This window comes from Saimiri boliviensis, chromosome 1 (assembly GCF_048565385.1).
Source record: "Saimiri boliviensis isolate mSaiBol1 chromosome 1, mSaiBol1.pri, whole genome shotgun sequence".
NCBI classification, from domain to species: Eukaryota; Metazoa; Chordata; class Mammalia; order Primates; family Cebidae; genus Saimiri; species Saimiri boliviensis.
The window spans coordinates 33163585-33187526 of NC_133449.1; the positions used below are offsets into that span (position 1 = coordinate 33163585).

General features: G+C 42.8%; 1 protein-coding gene across 4 annotated transcripts in view; it reads left to right on the top strand.

Annotated features, from left to right (window-relative positions):
• Positions 1-23942, top strand: part of RASGRP3 (RAS guanyl releasing protein 3) — a 133332-nt gene that overhangs the window by 42020 nt on the left and 67370 nt on the right. For 2 of the 4 annotated variants that reach the window (XM_039462917.2, XM_074395792.1), the window contains exon 1: positions 2998-3735. The exons of 1 other annotated variant lie outside the window; for it this stretch is intronic. The gene's annotated coding sequence lies outside the window, so the exon portion shown is untranslated. Of the gene's footprint in view, positions 1-2996; positions 3736-23942 lie in introns of those variants that run through there. One more of the 4 variants, XM_074395795.1, reaches the window with a different exon arrangement.

Consider the following 23942-nt stretch of genomic DNA (forward strand, 5'->3'; position numbering starts at 1 on the left):
GAGATAATGTATTTTTTCAGGAGCTTAGTTGTGGAGGAAATGCAGGAGTTAGGGCAGTAATTAAAAGAGCAAAAGATCGAAAAGATCGTTGTTAAGATACAAAGACAGTGTGAGAACATTAGAGTGTTTAGCTAATGAGGAGTGTGAGCTGAGAGGGAGAAAAGGCAGGGTTATTGCTGAGAGTCCTAAATGGGTGGGAGGCGCAGGGTGAGACACAAAGCCCAGGCGGGAAGTGGCCTCTTGACAGGAAGAGGGAACCTCTTCTTGAGTCAAAGGCAATGCTTGGAGCTGGTGGGGAGTATGGACAGAAAGATGGGATCTCCCCATTTCTTTGCAAGCCTGTGTCATTGTAGAACCTTTAGTCAAACTCCTGGACTCTGACTGAAAGGGTCCTGGGTCTTGGCCTCTGTATTAACAGTTTGCTTCATAGGAAGGGTTTAGGATCCATCCCTTACTCTCCTGGCTATAGAACTAGAAAAGAGCTGGGCATGGTGGCTCATGCCTATAATCCCAGCATTTTGTGAGGCCAAGGCAGATGGATCACAAGGTCAGGAGATCAAGACCACCCTGGCTAAACATAGTGAAACCCTATCTCTACTAAAAAAAAAAAAAATTAGCTGCACATGGTGTCATGTGCCTGTAATTCCAGCTACTCAAGAGGCTGAGGCAGAAGAATCACTTGAACCCAGGAGGTAGAGGTTGCAGTGAGCCAAGATCACACCACTGCACTCCAGTCTGGGGCGACAGAGTGAGACATTCCATCTCAAAAAAAAAAAAACCACAAAAAAACAAAACAAAAAAAGAACTAGAAAAGAATCTTTACACCAGTGGTCCCCAACCTATTTGGCACCAGGGATAGGAGACAATTTTTCCACAGACTGGGAGATGGGGATGGTTTCAGGATGAAACTGTTCCACCTCAGATCATCAGGCATTAGACTCTCACAAGGAGCATGCAGTCTAGATCCCTCACATGCACAGTTCACAACAGGGCTCATGTTCCTATGGGACTCTAATGCCACAGCTGTTCTGATAGGAGGCAGGGCTCAGGTGGTCGTGCTCACTTGCTTGCTGCTCACCTCGTACTGTGTGGCCTGGCCCCTTCACAGACCAGAGACAGGTACCTGTCTATGGCATGGGGGTTGGGGAGTCCTGCTCTATGCTTATGACATAGTTTGGATGTTGTCCCCACCCAAATCTCATGTTGAGATGTAATCCCCAATGTTGGAGGTAGGGTCCGGTGGGAGGTGATTGGATCATGGGGTCAGATTTCTCATTAATGGTTTGGTACCATCCTCTTGGTGCTGTTCTCATGACAGTGAGTGAGTTTTTTTGTTTTTTATTTGTTTGTTTTGAGACAGAGTCTCATTCTGTTGCTCAGGCTGGAGTGCAGTGGTACCATTGCAGCTCACTGCAACCTCTGCCTCCCAGGTTCAAGTGATTCTCAGCCTCCTGAGTAGCTGGGATTACATGCCACCATGCTTGGCTAATTTTTGTATTTTTAGTAGAGACAGGGCTTCACCGTGTTGGCCAGGCTGGTCTTGAACTCCTGACTTCAGGTGATCCACCGGTCTTGGCCTCCCAAAGTACTGGGATTATAGGCTTAAGACACACTCTCCCCCCACCAAGCCAATAGTGAATTCTGGCAAGTATTGGTCATTTCAGAGAGCCCCTCTCTGTCTTGCTCTTGCTCCAGCCATGTGACACATCTCCCCTTTTTCCTTCCACCATGATTGTAAATTTCATGAGGCCTCCCCAGAAGCCAAGGAGATGCCAGTATCATGCTTCCTGTACAGCCTGCAGAACCGTGAGCCAATTAAACCTCTTTTCTTTATATAAATTACCCAGTCTCAAGTATTCATAGCAATGTGAGGATGGACTAATGCAACTTACCTTTCCTGAGGCTGCTGTCTCTGTTGGGCATTGAAGAGCTTCTCTAAGTCTCTCTTAATGTGTCATGCAATGGATCATTAGAATCATTAACCCAGTCAATTGTAAATAAAGTGACTGATGGATGCCATCAGATCACAAAAGTTCACATTACTGTAAATACAAGGGGGTAAGCAAATCAAAATAATGTTTCAAATCCTCAATAGGCCTCTTTTTCTGTTTCTGATTGAAGATTGTCACATCAACACATAAGCAAAAATGCTTGTGAAGGTAACGCGTATTGTAGTGCATTGCATTTTTATATCTGAAGTTTACTTCTGTTACTAACTTCAAATGCTGAGAAAGGGATATGTTTTGGTGCTTACAAAATTTTCCTTTTGTAAGCTTTTTCCTGCTCTTTGGGCTCTCACAAGTTGACAACAAATTACTCCCCTGATAGTATGGTGAGGCTGAGGGTTTTTTGTCTTTTTCTGTTATTCTAGAAAACACTGTATCTTCTGTAAGGGGGGAAACTTCTGGTTTGATTAACACTGTAATTATGAGACAAAGCCTAAATATAAAAGATTACTCACACTTGCGCTTATGTTGAGTAAGCTATTGCATATTAAAAATCAGGGTCGATAGTTCAACAGGCTCATGGTTCAGAAATCCCCTGGGGGACTTTAACCATCTTTTTTAGGTGTTCACTTTACCAAATAGGCTGCCTCTGTGTCATATCTCTACCTGAAGGGTTGGCTCAGACACTGATTTGGGGAAGCGTCACCCTTACTATACCAAGAAGTCAGATACCTAAGGTCGGACACTATGCAAAGTCAGATACTCCAAGGGCTTTCCTGGGAAGGGAGGATGAAAAGGAAGGGTGCGAACACCAGCTCGGGGGAGACATCTGAATCCAACCAAACGTCAGGGATGGTTTGCCACGTTTGTGAGCAGGACAGAAAACGGCCGCCTGGTCCAAGTTCCCAGCACACCAAAGGGGGCAGCAGCGCGCGTCTGTAAAGTGCGTTGTAAACTTGGTGATAATTTCTCTTTGCACTCACACTCGCTGATAATCTCAGCTGCTTGACGCAATCCAACAGATAGCCATGCGGAAGTGCGGTCTTAAACTAGCTGAAATCACTTCCACGAACTCTTTAGATAAAGCTGCCTTCGATAGTCTTCATTAACCCCTCCCATATTTGCCCCTCAGCGTCCCCTGGCTCAGGAGCCCCGGACTTGGAAATCTAACCTAAGCATTCTCAGATGGTGAGAGTCTGCCTGCCCCAGTCCCAGCCACTTAGTCAGGCTTGCAGCTCATCTAACAAACTGGAGCCTGGGATTCCGAGAAAACGAAACCAAGCAGTTGTGCTCCGGGGTCACCTGGAACACAGAACAACTTCCACCTGCGGTCCGAGTTCCAGATCCTTCCTCTTGCTGTTCGAGAGCCCCAGTGAAAACCTGAGTGAGAGGAGAGAGCGTGGAGCCCGCCGGTCTCCCCAGCTCCCCTGCACACACACACGTTTAACTTTCCACTTGTAGTGACCTGCCCTCCCTCCAGTGTGACTTATCAGCTGTTTGGCTTTTGTCACTGAAGGAACACAAATTGTGGAATGTCCTGCTCTGCAGGCTCATGAGATGGCTGAGCCAACTCAGGGGTTATGAGGCGGCTTGTGAGTGAGGAGAAGAATGATCTTCAGTTTCTGACCTCCTGGCACGGTGGCAGGCGGTATTTATCAGGAGGTGCATGTGACTGGTTAAGACTCCGAGCCCCAGCCTGAAGGAAACAGCTGCTCTCGGCGTGCTCCGGCACTTGGCAGCTGGACAGGCAGAGTGCTGATGTGAAAAATACCGCGACAAAACCACCCCAGTAAGTAACTGGAGAACTTTCCTCTCTCTCTCTCTCTTTCATTCTCTCTCCGTGTGTGTGTGTGTGTGTGTGTGTGTGTGTGTGGCAAGCCACCAACAACTTTTGATTTTGATTTTGGTTTCCCTCTGGCATGATAGAAGGAGATATTTTATTTGTACCTGTTAGCAGCCATTGGTGTTTTTACAGCCCTTTTTTAGAACCTGTTATTTTCGGCAATGGTGTCATAACTTTGAGGATGAACGGGGCATATGGGTTCATTCCTGTCTAGGAAACAGCAAGTTTGTTTCCCAGTGTTAAAGATTTTTCTGGTCCATGGTGTTTAGATTCAGAGCCAAGATTCAGGTTATGAAGTAGTGACTTCATTGAAGTGAGTTGATGACTAGATTTGATTTTAATCTGTTTCTACCACGGAAACCTGAAAACATAGTTGTTTAAAATGACTTGTCAATTTATTGTATGGTTGACCTGACTTTTCCTATTCAGTTTTTGAGAATATCTCATTTAACTATGTAGAACTATCTGCAATATAGAAAATTGACAAAATAATATTTATATTCACATTAGGAATTATATTTAAATTTCTTGCCTGCTTTCCAAGTAATTGAAAGCTGTATTTTATAGCTACTTTCCCGTGGCCCTCCCCACCCCCACCCCCCACCCACACCTCCACCCCCACCCCACACAATCTAATTCACCTTCATTACTTGAAAACTAAAATGTTCAGCTGCTCCTGATCTTCCTTGTTTTAGTGTTTTCATGATGCTCGGGCTGTTTCTTCCTTGTTTCTGACCTGGCTGGGGAAAGCATTGCCTGCAGCTGATGATTAACTCTGGGAAGACCCGCTCTTCCTCAGGCTCATTCAGCAGTAATGGTGCTTGCTCTTGGGAGAGCAGCAAACCAACACCATGGTTGTTCAGTGACTTTTGTCCTTCCTTGGTAGTCACCAGACAGAATGCTTCAGAGGATAGGCAAAAGGGGAAAAGAGAGAGGGCAGAGCTCTAAACTGATGACGTAAACCTCTGAAAGTGACAGGTCTTTGAATCAGAGGCTGCAGGGAGATACCAAACAGGTTCCTGTTTCTGGAAATTGCATGGACCTCAAGGAGGGTGAGCAGAGAGAGACTGTTTTTATTTGCAGTCTTACCAAATCATTGTTTTGCTTCTGATAAGCCTGGGACAACCCTGGAGTGCGCTCACACTTACTTCCTTGTGTGACAAATGGATTCCCCTACAGGCTCAAGTTATACAATTTTCTTTCACCCTCTACCTCCTACCGTAAGGGAACACCGTTCTCTCTCCACCTTCACCACCCCCTGTTGTTTGTGGAGAATGGATTAAAAATGACCCGGGGCACACCACTTCTGCGGTCAAGTTTCCCTCAACACAGTGGGTCTTGAGTACTGCAGCAACCAATGTCATCTGATGGAAGCAGCTTCCGATGCCCTGTTTAAACAAATGGCTAGTTTGACATTGAGAAGTTCTCCACCGTCTTTTCCTTGAAATGTAGAGAAATCCACAAAACCTGGAGTGACCAATGAGGAAAAATAGTCCCATTTCTCTGTTCCTCGTTATGGCATTTGTGCGAGGTTCTTGGGTCAGGCCTTGGCCATGTGGTCTGTGACTTCCCTGTCTGACTGCTGGAAGCTGGCGGTCCTCCTGGGTCATTCTTTAGGGAGTTGGTTTCTGGTATAGTTTCAGTTTTTCCATAGGTTGGTAGTGGAAAAGAATTCTCTGATGAAATTGTGTCTCTGGAATCATCGAGCCTCCCATAACAGAAGGGAATGTCTAAATGGGAGTCAGTGATTCTTTGAATTATCCAACTCCTGTATTTTTTGAAAGCCAATAGACTATTTCAAAAATCCATGATACGCTGACTTTTCAAAATAGTAATAGCAAAATAATAAAAAGTAATTATTTTACTTGCAGATGGTACATCCACTGAGTCAAAAACTTTTTGACCTGGATAGGAATGATAGAAGGTGCAATTTAACTGTCATTTCAAAGATGAGGAAACTGTAGCAAATTTATCAGAGTCACAGTGCAGAGCCAAAAGAGAGAGCTCAAGGCTTTTGCTATTATTACCATCATAATTTTCATGCTAATAACAGTCCCTTACATTTATTGTGCACTTACTATGCCAAATGATGTGCTAAGCCAGGGTGTTTATTTTCAGTATCCTCACAATAACTCTGTATTATATGTTATTCCAGAGGTTCAGAAACCCTTTAGTCACTTGACCATACGTGACACAGACAGGAGGGACACCTAGATCTGACTTTAGAACCTGTACACACTAAAAAATAAAAGTGGAATCCCACCCATTTAAATCCAAAAACTCACAACATGCAAATGAGAGTATTTCCAGCACAATATGATTACACACACAATGTGTATTATGGCCTTTTTGAGCTCTCCATTGCAGGAAGGGCTGGGTTTCCCCCTGTGACAATCCAAGCCCAGACTCTATAGGATCACTGGCTGGTGGCATGTTCTTCTCTTTGAAAATAGTTCAGTGATGGTCCTCATGTTGGTAAGAACAGCAACTGGAACTTTGTTATTAACCTCCAGCACATGGCTCCCACTCCCCTTCTGGCCTTTCCCTCCATTTTTCCTGTCACTCCTTTCCTTTGGAGGACAGCCACTCCACCCATGCCCCACCCCAAATAGCTGGCTTAGTGTTGATAAAGCTATTATCAGACCCGTTTCCTGTGGCTCAGCCTGGAAGGCTGGTTGTCTGAGTAGCTTGTTGATGAATAGAAACCATGCACTCTGCCACTGTGCTCCTTTAGTTGAGCTGTGGCTGTAGGGAGTGGGTCACAGGGCAGGGGACGAGCTGGCAATGGAGAAGGAGGAGAGGTGTGCTTTTCTCTGCTGCCCACACCTGCCATTCGCCCTTAGTCACACTTCTCTGCACACCACTTGCATGTCTAAAACACTGACCGTCTCATCAGTGGGCCGTGAACCTGTGGATTTTCTGGGTCATCAGACACACAGAACCCTTACAGAAACCTGCCTCCTGAATCCTTTTAAGAATGTCATTTAGCTGTCCACGTTCCTCCACTTCAGGTTAAGTTTCAAAATTTGGGCTGGAGATAAGGAGAAAGAGCACCAGGTAGTACATAATCAGCAGGGGACCTTTGATAATCAGGAGGAAAATCAAGCACTTACGCCACGTGTAGATACCTCTGAGAAAGTTATCAATGTTTCTGCAAGGTCGTGCTGACAAGATTACACATTTTGAAGATCAAGCTATTTCTAGCATGAAAAAAGAATTTTTAATCTTTAATCCCACCTGCCTGCTACTTCTAATGCTAAGCCCAAATCAATAGTAATCTAAGTGAAGTGGTATGCTAGACCACAACCACTGGGAATTGCCTCTAGTTCTTGCTAGGAATCGCTCATTTCCGTAGAAGTTGGCATTGTACAGAGGGTGTTATATGGGGACACGTGAAGTGGACACAGAATCATGACAGAGTCCACAAGTCGTACTCCGGAGCTGGTTTGAAAGAAAATAAAATGCTTGATTGGTTCTGGGCAGGGGCTGGGGGTGGGGGTGTCTTTTACAATAAGGAAACAAATTCTGGTATACAATACCTATTTTGTTTCTTCATGTTTGCCCAGTTGTTTGTTTCAAAGACATCTGCTTCCAAAAAGTTACGTTTCTTGGCTCCTCCTTTCCCTTGGTATTGGTGGGTCACTTATAGCCCTTGGAGTTAAGAGCTTCAGTGTCATGTCCCTACTGCTCTGTGACATTTGAGGTCTTTGGGGTTTTTGCTGTTTCAAGTGATTATTATAGCTTCAGAGTCTGTGGTGTGTAGAGACACTGTGCTTCAATCTTTGAGCGCATTTTTGGTATTGAGAAGACAAACCCCTGCATTGATATATGTTGGCATAAAGCACTTGCTTGCACTTTGCTGCAATCCCATGAAAGAGGGAGGATACCATCACCATTGTTTTCAAAGAGGAAACAGAGGGCGAGAGAAAATGAATGACTTGTCTATGGCCATGGGAAAAGTAACTGTCAGAGCTCCGTTATACCTCCTGTCTACTGACTCCAAGTGCCAGGCTTTTTCTATTATTTGTGCTATCTTTCAGAGAAAGATCAATTTCAACTATTTCATGACCATGCACTTATCTGTGGAATTATCGTTGGTGATAAAAAGTTCTATAATTTGTATTCTCTTTTGATAGGCAAAGAGTGAACAGATAACTGATTTGTGGCATGCCACTCATGATATTCCCAAAGCCTGTGGATGTCTGACTTTGGAAACAGGGTCAGCTTAGTCTGCAGACACAGTATTTGCTTAGGGTAATTTTTTTTTTTTTTGAGACGGGGTTCCACTCTGTTACCCAGGGTGGAGTGCAAAGGCGTGATCTTGGCTCACTGCAACCTCTGCCTCCGAGATTCAAGCGATTCTCTTGCTTCAGCCTCCTAAGTAGCTGGGACTACAGGCATGTGCCACCCACGCTTAGCTAATTTTTGTAATTTTAGTAGAGATGAGGTTTCACCATGTTGGCTAGACTGGTCTTGAACTCCTGACCTCAGGTGATCTACCCGCCTCAGATTCTCAAAGTGCTGGGATTATAGGTGTGAGCCACTGCACCTAGCCATCTTAGGGTAATATTTTTAAAGAAACTTAAGTGATCACTTTTCTCCCTTGAAGGACTCATGTGGTCAAGTTGGGGTTATACCAACATGGCATGATGTAACATTCAGCTTTTAGAGACCATGTGGTTGTTTCCTGAGATATGAAAACTGCAGTCTGCTCTTCAGCCTGCACACTCCTTGCCCAACAAAACCATTGGCATTCTTGAAAGTTCTGCCTGGGTACAGCACCTGTATTCCTATGGTGGTATAGCACACTCTAGCCACCATGAATCATGTCCACTGTGATCATTTCCCTCTGCACAATTATCTGCCCACAACTGAGAGAGTCTTAACTTGCTAGAATAATGGAGACTCTTCAGTATCTGTCAATTTCCCCATGTGGCAATTCAGTTCATTGCATGACAGCATCATCAGAGTGTTGTCAAGGGCATAAAAATGGCAGTGCATGTTGCCTGATGTTTTTACAGTGTGTATTGTAATGGCCAGGGCTTAGAGGTAGGGGAAAAACATGTGAACAGCTTTGTGACAAGAGTTGCTATTATAGTGTTTCTTTCTAAAGCAACTTCTGAGTATGAATGTGAAAGGTAGCCTAAACCATTTAATTTCTGAGCTGACTCAAAGAGCATTTTTCTTTAATGATGAATGTAATCATCAGGACTTTCTTCACTTTTGAGGACAGAGGGGAAATATTATTTAAAAAAAAAAGAAATAGCAAGTTAAAAATATACCTTCCTGGATTATGGTCTGTAGAATTTGCAGTAATAGAAAGCTTAATGCCTCTATTGTAAGTGGAGATTCGACTCAATGTGTAAATGATTTCTGTGGCTGCAGATATCCCATCTTTTCAGTTTCTATTTGGATAGATTGGTAATTTTATTTTCTGAAGTCTCTATTTGCCAAATGCTGCCCTATCTTTACACTTAACTTAGTGTTGGTTTAGGTACATTGATCTCTACCCCACAATAGGTTCTAAGTCCCTTGCCAAGATCATTATGCCACTGATTTGCTAAAGTATTGTAAGTGTTCTTAGAGTTTCAGCTCTGAGCATGTTCCAGGTGCAACTTTGACAGAGAACTAGTAATGTGAAACTAGTAATGAGAACTAGTAATGTGAAAAATAATATGTAAAAAAATAAATTCATATCTAATCCAAGAAGCATGTTTTACTTACTTTTTGTTTTTGTTTTTGAGATGGATTCTCACTCTGTCACCCAGGCTGGACTGGTGTGGTGCAATCTCGGCTCATTGCAGCCTCCACCTCCTGGGTTCAAGCGATTCTCCTGCCTCAGCCTCCTGAGTAGCTTTGACTATAGGCACTCACCACCACGCCCAGCTAATTTGTGTATTTTTAGTAGAGGTGGGGTTTCGCCATGTTGGCCAGGCTGATCTTGAACTCCTGACCTCAAGTGATGCACCCACCTTGGCCTCCCAAAGTGCTGGAATTACAGGCGTGAACCACCACACCCCACCTAGTCACTACTTTTCTGTTGCTTAGTTGTCTCAAAAATCACAGACAGGGCTGGATGTGGTGGCTCACGCCTGCAATCCCAGGACTTTTAGAGGCCAAGGGGGGCAGATCATGAGGTCAGGAGTTCAAGACCAGCCTAGCCAACATGGCGAAACCTTATCTCTACTAAAAATACAAAAATTAGCTGGGTGTGGTGGCATGCGCCTGTAATCCCAGCTTCTTGGGAGGCTGAGGCAGGAGAATCGCTTGAACCCAGGAGGTGGAGGCTGCAATAAGCCAAGATTGCACTCCAGCCTGGGTGACAAGAGCAACACTTTGTCTCAAAAAAAAAAAAAAAAAAATCACAAGTAACTGATTTGATTGTGTGTATGTGGTTTTAATTGCTTGTTCTTTTCCCATCTGGGGTGTTTGTACTATGGTAGAGACCTTAATAATTAATAAATTGACCAAAAGGAGAGGTAACAAGCTGCAGAATAACTCAGGCAAAGAGGTGATCAATCTGTGATGGAACCAGACTCCATTAAAAAAAAATTGGCAGGCCGGGCGCGGTAGCTCAAGCCTGTAATCCCAGCACTTTGGGAGGCCGAGGTGGGTGGATCACAAGGTCAAGAGATCGAGACCATCCTGGTCAACAAGGTGAAAACCCGTCACTACTAAAAATACAAAAAATTAGCTGGGCATGGTGGCGCGTGCCTGTAATTCCAGCTACTCAGGAGGCTGAGGCAGGAGAATTGCCTGAACCCAGGAGGTGGAGGTTGCGGTGAGCCGAGATCGCGCCATTGCACTCCAGCCTGGGTAACAAGAGCGAAACTCCGTCTAAAAAAAAAAAAAATTGACTCAGTCACTTCTCTGTTTTGTTTTGAGAAAGTAAAGTTTCCCCTCCATCCAACAATTCAAATTTGGCTGAAGCAAGTTTCCTTGGAGTCTTTTATGTAAACTAACATTGGGAAGGTAACAGGAGGATTCTTTCCTAGGAATTGGCACACATGGGTTGGTTCTACAGAACTCCCTAGACCTAGAATGAAAGGAGTAAAGAAGAAATGTCCTTTTCTGGCCACACTTTAGCAACTTGCTTGTGACTATCAGGGATGAATCTCTTCAAGTCTTGAGTTAATACAGATTTCTGGAGCTCATAAACTACTCAAGAATTTTAAACAGTTTTAAATTGGAGAATTGGGTAAAATCTCCATATTTGGTTCTGGAAAACTCATATCATGAGTTTTATTTGACTAAACTTTGGACTCTGCTCAGCTTTCAGTTCTGTTTTTTAAAAGTAGAAAATATTCCACTTATGCATGGAATGCTTGCCATTCAAAATCATATGAGTTGACAGGATGTTTTAAAGATCGTTATTTTTTTATGGCAAGGACAGTGTCCAGTCTGAATGATGATGCTGGAGAGATTTCTCTGTATTCCATTTCTCTCCCCAGTCACTCTTGATTCTGAATCTGTCTCTTTCTACTTTCCTTCTCTTGTGTCTGCTATTGAGAGAGGAAATAACATAACATTTATTTTCATATCACTCAGAGGTAGACATCATTAGCACTCTTGCAGAAAAGAAAAATAAATTTTAGAGAAGTCATATACCTTGCAGAAGGTCACAAGCCAGTAAGAGTCTAGCCCTAGTCTGCCTGGAAACAAAGTAGATGCCTTTTTCACCCAATCACACTGTCTCTCACTATGTCTATGTTAAAACTGATGATGCCCTCTTGAAAGGGGAAGCATTCTGTGGAGTTGGGATTCTGTTGTCCTTGTCATGCAATTGACATTATGTCATGACATGCCTAATACATACTCATTTCTATTAAAAGTATACTGCAGGACAAAGAAATATCCTAGGACTCTGCGGATTTGTGGTTGTACCCTGCAGTCTCTCTTTAGCTTCTGCCCAGAACACATTCGGTTTTTATTATTGAGGTGTTCTCTCATCTGTGCTGCTCTGCGTCTTTGGCAGGGTGCTTCTGCAGAGCTAAGCCTCTGGCAATGCTCAAAAATCATTATACTATCTCAGATGGTGACAGGTATGAAAAAGATCATGACTGTTGGACTAGCTGATTAACTAGCAGTGACAGTTTGCTTTAAAATATATTTGGTTTTTATAAGAACTGACATGATATTGGCACCAAGAGGGACAATCATATTCATTCCTATAAAATGTTTCTTAGGGCCATGATTACAGATAGATAAAAGGGCCAAGCAGACCTTGAAGCAGAACCAGTGTAAAATATCGCATGCTATTTTAATTCTTTATGTTTTTAGAAGAAATACTGCTTTCAACCTCTCTTTGGAAGTTGCGGGAACTTTGGTTGACTTAAGCCAGTGATGGTGGATTTATTATGTAAGAATTGAAGGTTTGTCTTTTTCAGCTACAAAGATGATGGAGACATGTGTCATGCATAAAATTCTGCAACTATATGGAACACCATCACGTATCTAACTTGTAGATGAGAGGCTACATATTTGGAAAATTGTTTTGAGCTTTAGTCACTAGTTTTAAAAAAATTTTCCTCAACCAAAATTTCAGGAAGTACAGTCTAGTAGGAGCCAGGATTTACATTTAGGTAACAAAAGTCAAGGGACGAAATTCAGAATATATTTTCATACAAGAAGATTCACTTGGTATTTCTTTTTTCTTTCTTTCTTTTTTTTTTTGAAAGTCTCACTGCGTTACTCAGTCTGGGGTGTAGTGGCACAATCTCAGCTTACTGCAACCTCTGCCTCCTAGTTCAAGCAATTCTCCTGCCTCAGCCTCCTGAGTAGCTGGGATTATAGGCACTCCAATTCTCCTGCCTCAGCCTCCCGAGTAGCTAGGATTATAGGCACCCACCACCACGCCCAGCTAAGTTCTGTATTTTTTTTTTCAGTAGAGACAAGATTTCACTATGTTGGCCGGGGTGGTCTTGAACTCCTGCCCTCAAATGATCTGCCCGCTTTGGCCTTCCAAAGTGTTGGGATTATAGGTGTGAGCCACTGTGCCTGGCCTCACTTGGTATTTCTAAACATATGCTTTTGTGCTGTGTATTGCACAAACATGAAGAATATGGAATTTATCCCATAGGATTTTACTGTTTAACAGATCAATATTTTTAAAAGGTTATAGTAACCATCTTACCCATAAATGTGTATTTCGTATAAGAGGATGTTCCCAAAATGTTCTGTGGGAATTCAGAGAAAGGAGATAGCTAACTGTATTGGGATGAGTCAGGAAAAGATTCCCTAGGGTTGGTCGTATTGAAGCTGGATATGAAAGGATACAAAGTCATTGTTCAAGAAGAAAACGGGTATATTTGAAAGAGTACATTCCAGGAATAACATGTAACTTGATAGAGCTGAATCATGGGGTACATGTTGGAGGAGGGAGAGGAGAAAAGGAGCAAAGATAAGATGGTTCCAAGAGGTTAACAGTAGTGTTTACCCTTCTGAAGCATATACATATTTTTGATAACTGTTTAGAATCAAAAGAATCCTTTTTGTAATGGAAAATTTCAACCATATACAAAAATAGGCAAAATAGTATAATGAACCCCCATTTATTATCTAACTGTAACAATTTTCAATTCATGGTCACTTATTTAATTTATATCCCTACGCATGTTCTCCTCTTCCCATATTAGCTTGGAAGTAAACCCCAGATATTTCATCATTCCATCCGTAAATATCTTAGTATGTGTTTCTAAAACGTAAGTTCTCCTAAAAAGTTCACGATGTTGGCAGGGCGCGGTGGCTCATGCCTGTAATCCTAGCACTTTGGGAGGCTGAGGTGGGCAGATCACGAGGACAGAGATCAAAACCATCCTGGCCAACGTGGTGAAGCCCCGTCTCTACTAAGAATACAAAAATTAGCTGACCGTGGTGATGCACGCCTGTAGTCCCAGCTAATTGTGAAGCAGAGGCAAGAGAATCACTTGAACCCAGGAGGCGGAGGTTGCAGTGAGCCAAGATCATGCCACTGCACTGCAGCCTGGGCAACAGAGCGAGTTTCCATCTCAAAAAAAAAAAAAAAGAAAAGGACGACATGAATCCATTTGCATTCTGGGGAAAAAAGTCTCTGAAAGCAATGAGGAGGACAAATTAGAGAGAGTAAAATATTGAAGACCAAAAGAAGACTCCAAAGATAGCTGTGAATCAAGACAATGATAATAGAGAGGATGTAAACATTTTCAAAATATTTAAAAGGTAAGGTTGATTGTTCTTGAGATTAATTGTATATCGGTATATAGGAAAGGAGGGAGTTAAAGAAATTTTGGATGTTTCAGTTTGAATAATCAGTGTATGAGTATGCCATTAGCCTATATAAGGTAGGGATTCCTTAAAAAGCAGTTAGCCTGGTTCAGCATTATACAGAGACTATTGGAAACAAATTAAAAAAAAAATAACTTCTTATTACCCTTAAACACAACTTTGAGATTTTCACCTGTAGTCCCAGCTACTCAGAAGGCTGAGGCAGGAGGATTGCTGGAGCCCAGAAGTTTGGAATCAGTTTGGGCAACATAGTGAGATCCCATCTCAGGAAAATAATAACAAAACTTTGAGACTTGGAGTATTTGGAATAATTCTGATTGTTTCACCTTAAGAAATCCATTAATGCCAGCCATGGTGCTTCATGCTTGTAATTCTAGCACTTTGAGAGCCTGAAGCAGGAGGATCACAGAAGCTCAGGAATTCGAGACCAGCCTGGGCAACATAGGGAGACCCAGTTTATTAGGCTGTTCTTGTATTGCTATAAAGAAATACCTGAGACTGGGTAATTTGTAAGAAAAGAGGTTTTATTGGCTCACAGTTCTGCAGGCTGCACAGGAAGCATAGTGGCATCTGCTTCTGAGGAGGCATCTGGAAGCTTACAATCATGGCAGAAGGCCAAGTGGGAGCTTGCACATCCATCACATGGCAAAAGCAGGAGAAACAGAGAGAGGTGGGAGGAGCCACACACTTTTAAATGACCAGATCTTGTGACAACTACTATTGTGAGAACAGTGCCAAAGGGATGCATAAGAAATCCACCTCATGATCCAGTCACCTCCCACCAAGCTCTACCTCCAACACAGGATGGCAATTCAACATGAGATTTGGGTGGGAACACAGGTCCAAACCATATCATCTGCCTCTACAAAAATTAAAATATTAGTCATGATGGTGCATGCATGCCGGCAGTCCTGACTACTCAGGAGGCTGAGGTGGGAGGATCGCTTGAGCCCAGGAGGCAGAGGTTGCAGTGAGCCAAGATCACACCACTGCACTCGAACCTGGCAACAGAGTGAGACTCTGCCTAGAGAAGAAAAAAAAAAGAAAAGAAAAAAGGAAAGAAGGAAAGAAATCCATTATCCATTAACAAAACTTTTGAAACATACAGAGAATAGCATCTAAAATGTTCAAAGGGACAGGGGAGCCACTTAGACTTAAAACGGAGACTTTTTTAGTTTATGTGATTAATAGTTATACAGCCATAAGGCCAGTGAACATGACTTGTTCACCAAATCCCAAACAACTAGATGTTTGAAAGAGACAAATTAAGAATAATGTGAGGAATTCCCTCCCCCCATTTTATGACAATGTTCAAACCAAAAATTTGAAAGAATTTTACAGTTAATACCCATATACCACCAATTCAATTCAACAGTTAAAAATGTACTACATTTGCTTTTTAACACATCTATCCATTTATCTGTTCATTGGTCTTATTTTTTCTTTTTCAAAATCCATTGCAGTACCAAGCATGGTGGCCCATGCCTGTAATCCCATTGCTTTGGGAGGCTAAGGTGGGAGGATACCTTGAGGCAAGGAGTTTGAGACCAGCCTGGACAATATAGCAAAAACCCATCTCTGAAAAAAAAAAAAAAAAGCCAGGAGTGGTGGTGTGTGCTTGTAGTGTCAGCTACTGGGAAGCTGAGGCCGGAAGATCACACCTGAGCTCAGGAGTTCAAGGTTACAGTGAGCTATGATAACAACACTGCACTCCAGCCTGGGTGACACAGCAAGACCCTATCTCTAAAATTTAAAAAAAAAAAAAATTAGTTGCAGACGGCAGTACACTTCATTTGTAAACATGTTATCGTGTATATTACCAACTAGAGTTCAATATTCGTTATTGCAGAATTAATATTTTACACGAGAGATTAAACTTATACATTTATTTTCTCAAAGGTAAAGGCTGTGATTCAAGAAGGATTAACACAATTCACGGCTGATTCTTACTCGATTATTTATGAAAGCAAAAACTGAGAACCTCTTGATTCTCAAAAGTTGTTGCCATCCAGAGCAGCCGCACTCTACTGCAGAATAGCCTTTGAGGAACTATCAAGTATTGTCCTGGCAGAGCCACGCTCCTCTCAGTGAATGTTAACTGAATTTTAATATAAAGAAACTGACACCTAGAAATGTAAGCTTTTTGCAAGTAACTGACAGAGCTGGTTCTAGGACAAATTACATCTAATAGTTTCTCATTGAGCATCACTCCTTACCTCTAACAACTCCGAATAGCAATAATGCAACACAGAAGATGACTTACTCGTAAAAAGGTAAAGCCTTCTACGTCAAGTCACTATGAGGTTGCTCAAGGCTCAATGGGACTGGGTAGCTGGGCAGTAGGAAGAGAGGTAAAATGAGCTCACTCACGCTCTCTCTCTCTCTCTCTCTCTCTCTCTCTGTCTCTCTCTCACACACACACACAGAGAACTCTTTATACACGATGGAAAAAAAAATGCCTGTGTTCATATTTACCCATTGACTTCCTCCAGAAGAGGATTAAACTGAAAATGATTAATACAGTAATAAAACAAAGGCTAAAATCCACCAGTTAGTCAGGTGGGGCATAAGTTTGGACCTAGAAAGCTTTAAAATGTTCTCCATTATGTCAAATTCTGACATGTTAAATCTTGCTGATTGGTTCAAGAATTAAAAATCAGGTTGAGATGATTTCTAAAACATAGGTTCATTCAACTGTTTTTTGTTGATAAAGATATTGAGTATTCATTTGGAAACTGAAAAACTTGGTCACATGGCCAGGCATTTGCCTATACAAGAAACTGACATTCTGATACTAGAAAAGATTTTAGGGGTTTGATTGCTTTTTTTGGTTTCCATTTTGATGTTATGGCATCAGTCTGTATCAGTGGTTCTCAACTGAGAGTAATTTTGCCTTCCGAAAGACATTTGGCAATGTCGGGGAATATTTTTGGTAGGCTCACTGGAAGTGGTGGAGTATTACTGGCATCTAGTGGGTAGAGACCAAGGATGCTGCTAAACATCCTAAAATGCTCATGACAGCCCTGCATAACAATGAATTATCCAACCAAAAATGTCTATAGTACCAACATTGAGAAATTCTGATCTATGTGAAACAATTGAAAATCTCACTCTAACATACCTTCAAAGACACTTTAGATGAGTTACATGCAACATTTTTGATTGTCTGCTGCTAAGCACTAAGTGGTATGGCTTAATACACTTGCAGAAATACTGCTGCTTCGGCATCAGAGTGGAAATGAGACGTCAAACGGCCAGTCCTTCAGAATGCAAAGCCAAGTTGGGTGGTTCCCAACACAGGCTGACAGGACTCTTTGGTGTCCAAAAGATCAAATGCTGGCAGGCAAGGATACTGATACTTAGCAGGAAAATATTCAAAGCAATGAGGGATACGTCATCGTTGCTGGGTTTTTGTTTTTTTTTTTTTTTTCCCCCCCAAGGTCTAGCTCTATTGCCCAGGCTGGAGTGCAGTGGTGCAATCTCTGCTTACTGCAACCTCCATCTCCCGAGTAGCTGGGACTACAGGCAGCACCACCCACCTGGCTAATTTTTGTATCTTTTGCAGAGAAGGGAATTTCACTGTGTTGGCCAGACTGGTCTTGAACTCGTGAGCTCAAGCAGTCCTCCTGTCTCAGCCTCCCAAAGTGCTGGGATTACAGGTGTGAGCCACTGCTCCCAGCTGATACATTGCTGATTAGAACAGAACAAAGGATCTTTAGGTTGTAAGTTATGGGACAGTTGATCCTGGGACTTGAGGAGTTCATTTCTCTGCTTCTAGCTTTTTTCATCTTCAAAAACTCAGGAAAGAGAACTTAGGGCGTCAGAGCAGGCTGATTTGATATACTCTTGCTGTCAATCTGATGACTGCATATCTCTGATATATGTGATTCTTATTCATGTTCCCCTTGCTAATTATAACTATTATCCATGTTCGTAACCACGTTCTTCTTCCTTCTTTCATATTACAACTGGAACCCATCTGCTTCCCTTTGGTTATCTTCTCTTCCTTCTGAGTTTTCAGCTTCCCCTACTAGATTATCCTCAGCAGTGTATATGTGTGCTTCAGTAACTCTCACCTTAAAAAATATCCTTTGCTTGCCACAACCTCTGCCAATTTCTCTTCACTGCAATTCTAAATGAACTTGTTAAGCTCATATTCTACACACGTTACTTTGTTCCTTTACCTCTCATTTACTCTTGCACTCACACCAACCTAGCCTGTACCCACAGTTCCATGAAACTACCTTTGTCAAGGTCACCAGTGACTTCCTTGTGTGAAATTTTTATAAAGCAGATGGTTTCCCTTTCTCTTCTTTTTTTTTTTTTTTTTGAGACGGAGTTTCGCTCTTGTTACCCAGGCTGGAGTGCAATGGCGCGATCTCGGCTCACCGCAACCTCCGCCTCCTGGGTTCAGGCAATTCTCCTGCCTCAGCCCCCTGAGTAGCTGGGATTACAGGCACGAGCCACCATGCCCAGCTAATTTTTTTGTATTTTTAGTAGAGACGGGGTTTCACCATGTTGACCAGGATGGTCTCGATCTCTCGACCTCGTGATCCACCCGCCTCGGCCTCCCAAAGTGCTGGGATTACAGGCTTGAGCCACCGCGCCCGGCTTCTCTTCTTATTTAACTTCTCAGTAGCATTCAACATGATTGACAACCTCAGCCTCCATTCTATTCCTGGCCTCATGGCACAGCATGCTTTTCAGTTTTCCTTCTTTCTCTCTGACAGGAGCTCCTTAAGATGCTTGGCTCCTCCTCCTCCTCTCTCTGACCTCTAGATGTAGGAAAGCCCAAGGCTTAGAAGTGGGTCCTCTTGTCCTGCCTCTATATACTTTCTTCCTGAGCCATCTGAACCATTGCTCACCTGGTGATAAAATCCCAGATGTTTCCTGGGAGCTCCAATTTGTATACATAACTGCAACTCGAGATCTACACATAGGAGTTTCTCACCTGGCCTGTTTAGTTCACACCCAGATACCCAGACCTTGGCATAATGTCTGGAAGGCAGAGACATATTTGTTGAGTCAGTAAAGAACTATTTGGATACCGGGCCTAAAACAGACACATTTTTTTCTGTGACAAGGTAAGAGTTAGCTGCTTTTGCTGTCAGTTACACTTTTATTAGATTAAAAGATAACATTTAGGCCAGGCACGATGATTCATGCCTGTAATCCCAGCACTTTGGGAGGCTGAGGCGGGTGGATTGCTTGAGGCCAGGAGTTTGAGACCAGCCTGGCCAACATGGGGAAAACTTGTCTCTAGTAAAAATACAAAAATTAGATGGGCATGGTGGTGCATGCCTATATTCCTAGCTATTTGGGAGGCTGAGACAGGAGAATCATTTGAACCTGGGAGGCAGAGGTTGCAGTGAGCTAAGATCGCTTTACTGCACTCGAGCCTGGGTGATAGAGCGAGACTCTGTCTCAAAAAACAAACACTTAAGCGTCATCCAGAAATAAAAAAAAGAAACAAGATACTATTTAATAACTGCTTATTGGTTGATGGATAGATTGAGGATTGAGTAATCAATTGGAAATGTATTAATGCATAATCTTTTTAAATTCTGATTTATTTATAACATAGAAATAATGCTATTATTTGTCAAATCATTTTAAAAGACACAGATAATAGTTTTTTAATATTCTGTGGAGAAAGACATTTACTACAGACAAAATCACACACAAGATGGTGTAGAGATTACATGTATTAGCAATTTCCGTAGTCTAAGGACTGCATTGCACTTGTGCCTGAACTCTTGTGGTTTGTGAGCCACAAAATATCATCAGTCCTCATTGTTATAAGTCTTATTTGAAAAGCTACCATTCGATAGTGTTTCTGTGATGTGGCTAGAATTATATAATTGTGCAGCCTTGCAGCCATCTGTACTGAGAGGTGCCGGGTCAGGCTGGTGGACAGCATAGCACAGTAGCCCCCGGCTGAGGCCTAGGCTAGAGCACAACAGACTTTCTGGCATCTGGCCAAGGTGCTGAAGGCTAACAGATGAACAAAGTGGAGAAGGAAGCAGCTTCATGGGCAGGAGTAAGGAGTAGTAGATCGAGACTTCGACAGGGTCATAGGTACTTCTGCAAAAGAGAAAACCTTCTGTTTTCAGAGTTGAATGCTTAGTCTGAGGTTGCTCATGGAATCTGGGGAGGAGATTAAAATTTCAGTACCTTAAATTTTTGTGACTCCAGACAGCTGATGGTGAGAATAAGGAAGTGAAGTGACTGTTTTTCTCCCCTTTTGCATTGGGCAAGTCCATTTACTTTAAGGTAATAAAAAATGACATTGAGTGGTAGAACCTCAGGAATATCGATTTCCCTTTGTCTTCTTCAGAAATCCTCTGGGGCAATTGGCCTTTGTGTGTTTGAGTAGAGGTCATGAAACTTTTATTACAGACCCCCTTCAAGCCCCCAAGGAAAGCTATGGGCCTTTACCCTACAAAGAAGCCCACGGGCACAAATACAGGAAATTCTGCATATGATTTCAGGGTTATATAGATCTCCAATCCTTGGTTGACGGCCTAGCTGTGGACAGAATGTTGTACCCCCTTCATATGCTGAAGCTTTAACCCCCTAATGTGACTATGTTTGGAAACAGAGCCTGTAAGGAGGTAATTATGGTTAAACAGGGTCAAAGAGTGGGGCTCTAATCTCTGATAGGGCTGGTGTCCTTATAAGAGGAGGGGATTACCCGACTTCTCTCTCTCTTCCATGTGAGAGAGAGAAGGCAGAAGAAAGAGGAATGTGGTGTAACTCACCGTTTGCACTTAGGCAAATCACCACAGGAAGAAGGTGGCCATCTGCAGGCCAGAAAGAGAGTCCTCACCAGGGACTTAGCCTCCAGAGCTGTGAGAAATCAGTTTCTGTTGTTTAAGCCATCCAGTCTATGGTGTTTCGTTATAGCAGCTTGGGCTAAGACAGGCCTCTTACCCTGGAAGCTGCTCTGGCCCGTACGGTAGCTGTGCTCATGCTTACTGATCCAAGGAGGGACCAGGATGAGGAGGGGAATGTTCTAGTGAGCAAATGTTCCGGGGCGGTGTATGGGAGCCTTGGAGCACTGAAGCAGGTCAGCCAGTTGTACCACACCTGGCTCGCTCTTCCCCCGGCTTCATGAGTCCCCAGAGACAGAGTGAAGTATGAAGGTCACCCAGAAGGACGATGTGCTGTCATGCCAAGTGTGTACCTCTTCTTTAGGAGTTCGTTTCACTGGGCAGGCTGTCTACCAGAAGCAAGGGGCCTCTTTGAATTTTCTTTCAGGCGTTTAATAAGAGGCATGTATCCTCCTAGACACAGTCATCCCATTTTGTAAAGAAGAGAAGTATCTCCCCATAGTTAAGGCTGGAGCCACCAGAGCCCTAAACAAACAACTGCCAATGTGGGAAGTATATTTTCCAGACAAATCCGCTCACCCCATCCTTTCCCCTTTTGAGAAAGCCGCCATTGTCCGACGCGGGTAGAATTTGGGAATAAGGACAATAGGAGCTGCGGTATGCAGGCTGGCTAGTCTGATACCTGGAGAGCAGGGGCAGAGTCCTTATTGGTGCTGTCAGAGTGAGTTTGGACTGGGCAGAGGAGTGCTTGAAAGTCTTTTCTGGAAGAGTTAAAAAGAGAAGCCAAGGTTTGAGTGGCTAAAAGTCACCAGCAAAATCTGGGATTCAATGTGACATGAGTAACTGAACAGTGTCAGGACCCAAGTGTTGGAGCCAGAGAATCAATGGTTTGTGCCAAGACCCATTTACAGTTCCCAGACTCTGCCTTCTCAAGCTCACTTCCATCAACTCGCCTTCACCCGTCTCAGACATCCAGACCTGGTTCAGACGTGCAGCACCCAACAGCCAGGGATTATAGCTTTTTATTGAAATCCCTGCTACCATTTTAGACCAGACTGCTGAAAGAAAAAAAAAAAAGTGTGTTGACAAGGAGAGATGACCAGATTGGAATAATCTTTACAAAATTAAAGAAAAAATCGATTTCCTTGAAATCAGACCAGTGAGCAGAAATTCCATGACTGATGATAGCATATAGCTGCTTCATTTCTCCAAATCAAAATGGCCAAAGGGTGACTTCGTGTCAGAAAACCTAGATGTTTTTAAAGCAAGTGCATTAGTTCAAAATCAGCCTACTGCCTCATATACTTTTTATGTCCCAGGGACCCTGGTATGAGTCTGGATTCTATAGAAACTCACTATGATGAAATATTTTCCTTTCTTCTACTAACTCACCATTTGCACTTAGGCAAATACCTTATCATTTTGGCCTTGGGGCTCTCCTTTATAGAATGAGGTAGTTAAACCCGCAACTAAGTAAAACATCCCATTGAAAAGTGGAAATATGTCACCTACTAGTATAACATCTTTCTCTACTGGAACTATAGCTTTTCTCTGAATAGACTAAAAACACTGTCAGAAGACGTGAATGACCAAGCTGATGAAACCAGGTGCTTAGAGACCAAGGCTTACAGCTGCACTGACCAGTTAATAACCCTTCCCTGGCCTCTGGTTTTTCTTTTTAGAGTAATAAACAATAACAAAAGTAGAACAGCAGTTCAACTTATATAGTCACTAATTATATAAGTGAGCCATTCTAAGGGCTAGAAATGATCCTAAAGGAGATTATCCTGAAGGGTCTACAGTGATAAATATCTATGATTTACTTGAGTCTGACATAGAAAAGTAAGCTGTGACTAGTTGTAATCAACAAATCCAAAACAACCTAGAGAGGAAGTGGGAGAGAGTGAAACTAGATACTCCCTGTAGTGTGTGGAATCTGAAAATATTTGCCTTTAAACATGAATAGGTACACTTTGTTTTTTTCAGGTAGCCCAGTGTGCATTCTAGTTTCTCTAAATTTTTACAAAGTAAGGTATTGAGGGGGCATTGGCACCCAGTCCCATGCTCTTCAGAAATCATTAATGGCTACCTATTTTGTTGATTATGAGAACTTTTTTATTAATATGAAGAATAAACCAGAAATCTGAGGAAACTCTAAAACTTGGAGGCGATCTAGACATTTAAATGATATTATAAGTAGAAATAAATAATAACGTGTTAGACTAACCAAGCTTGACAAATGCTGTAGATATCTCCAGATGTACTTTCTTGCTCAGACAAGAGGTGACATTTGTCTTGCAATTTGAAATTATGTTTTGAGTAAACGTATGTCAGAGGCTTAAGTAAGCAAAGTGACTGTCTTGTCATTCTCCCTTGGTCCAGTCCACAACAGTGACATTCCGAGGATCTGCACATTGAAAGGTCCTCCTTAGCTTTTGCAGCTGGGGGGTTAGTAGGTAGCCCAATGAGTCGGAGGTAGGGCCTTGCAATCCCTAATCTTTTTGGCACAAGGGACAGGTTTCGTGGAAGACTATTTTTCCACGGACAGGGCAGGGGGTGGGGTGGGGGTTGGGGAGATGCTTTTGAGGTGAAACTGTTGCACCTCAGATCCTCAGGCAGTCATTAGATTTTCATAAGGAGCATACAACTGACATCCCTCGTATGTGTAGTTCACAATAGGGTTTGTGGTCCTATGAGAGTCTAATGCCGCAGGTCATCTGACAGGAGGGGGAGCTCAGGCAGTAATGTTCCCTCACCCGCATGCACCTTCTGCTGTGCAACCGGTTCCTAACAGGACATGGCCCAAGGCTTGGGCACCCCTTGTTTACAGGACCAGGAAGATATTATAATGATGTAATGAGTGAAATGAATTAGAAAGAAGAAAAATTCTGGACGAGGCATGATGCCTCATGTTCATAATCCCAGCACTTTGGGAGGCTGAGGCAGAAGGATTGCTTGAGTCCAGGAGTTTGAGACCAGTCTGGAAAACATAATGAGACCTTGTCCCTTAAAAAAAGAAAACAGTTCTTTCTCTGTTTGGGACAAGTGATAGTTCAC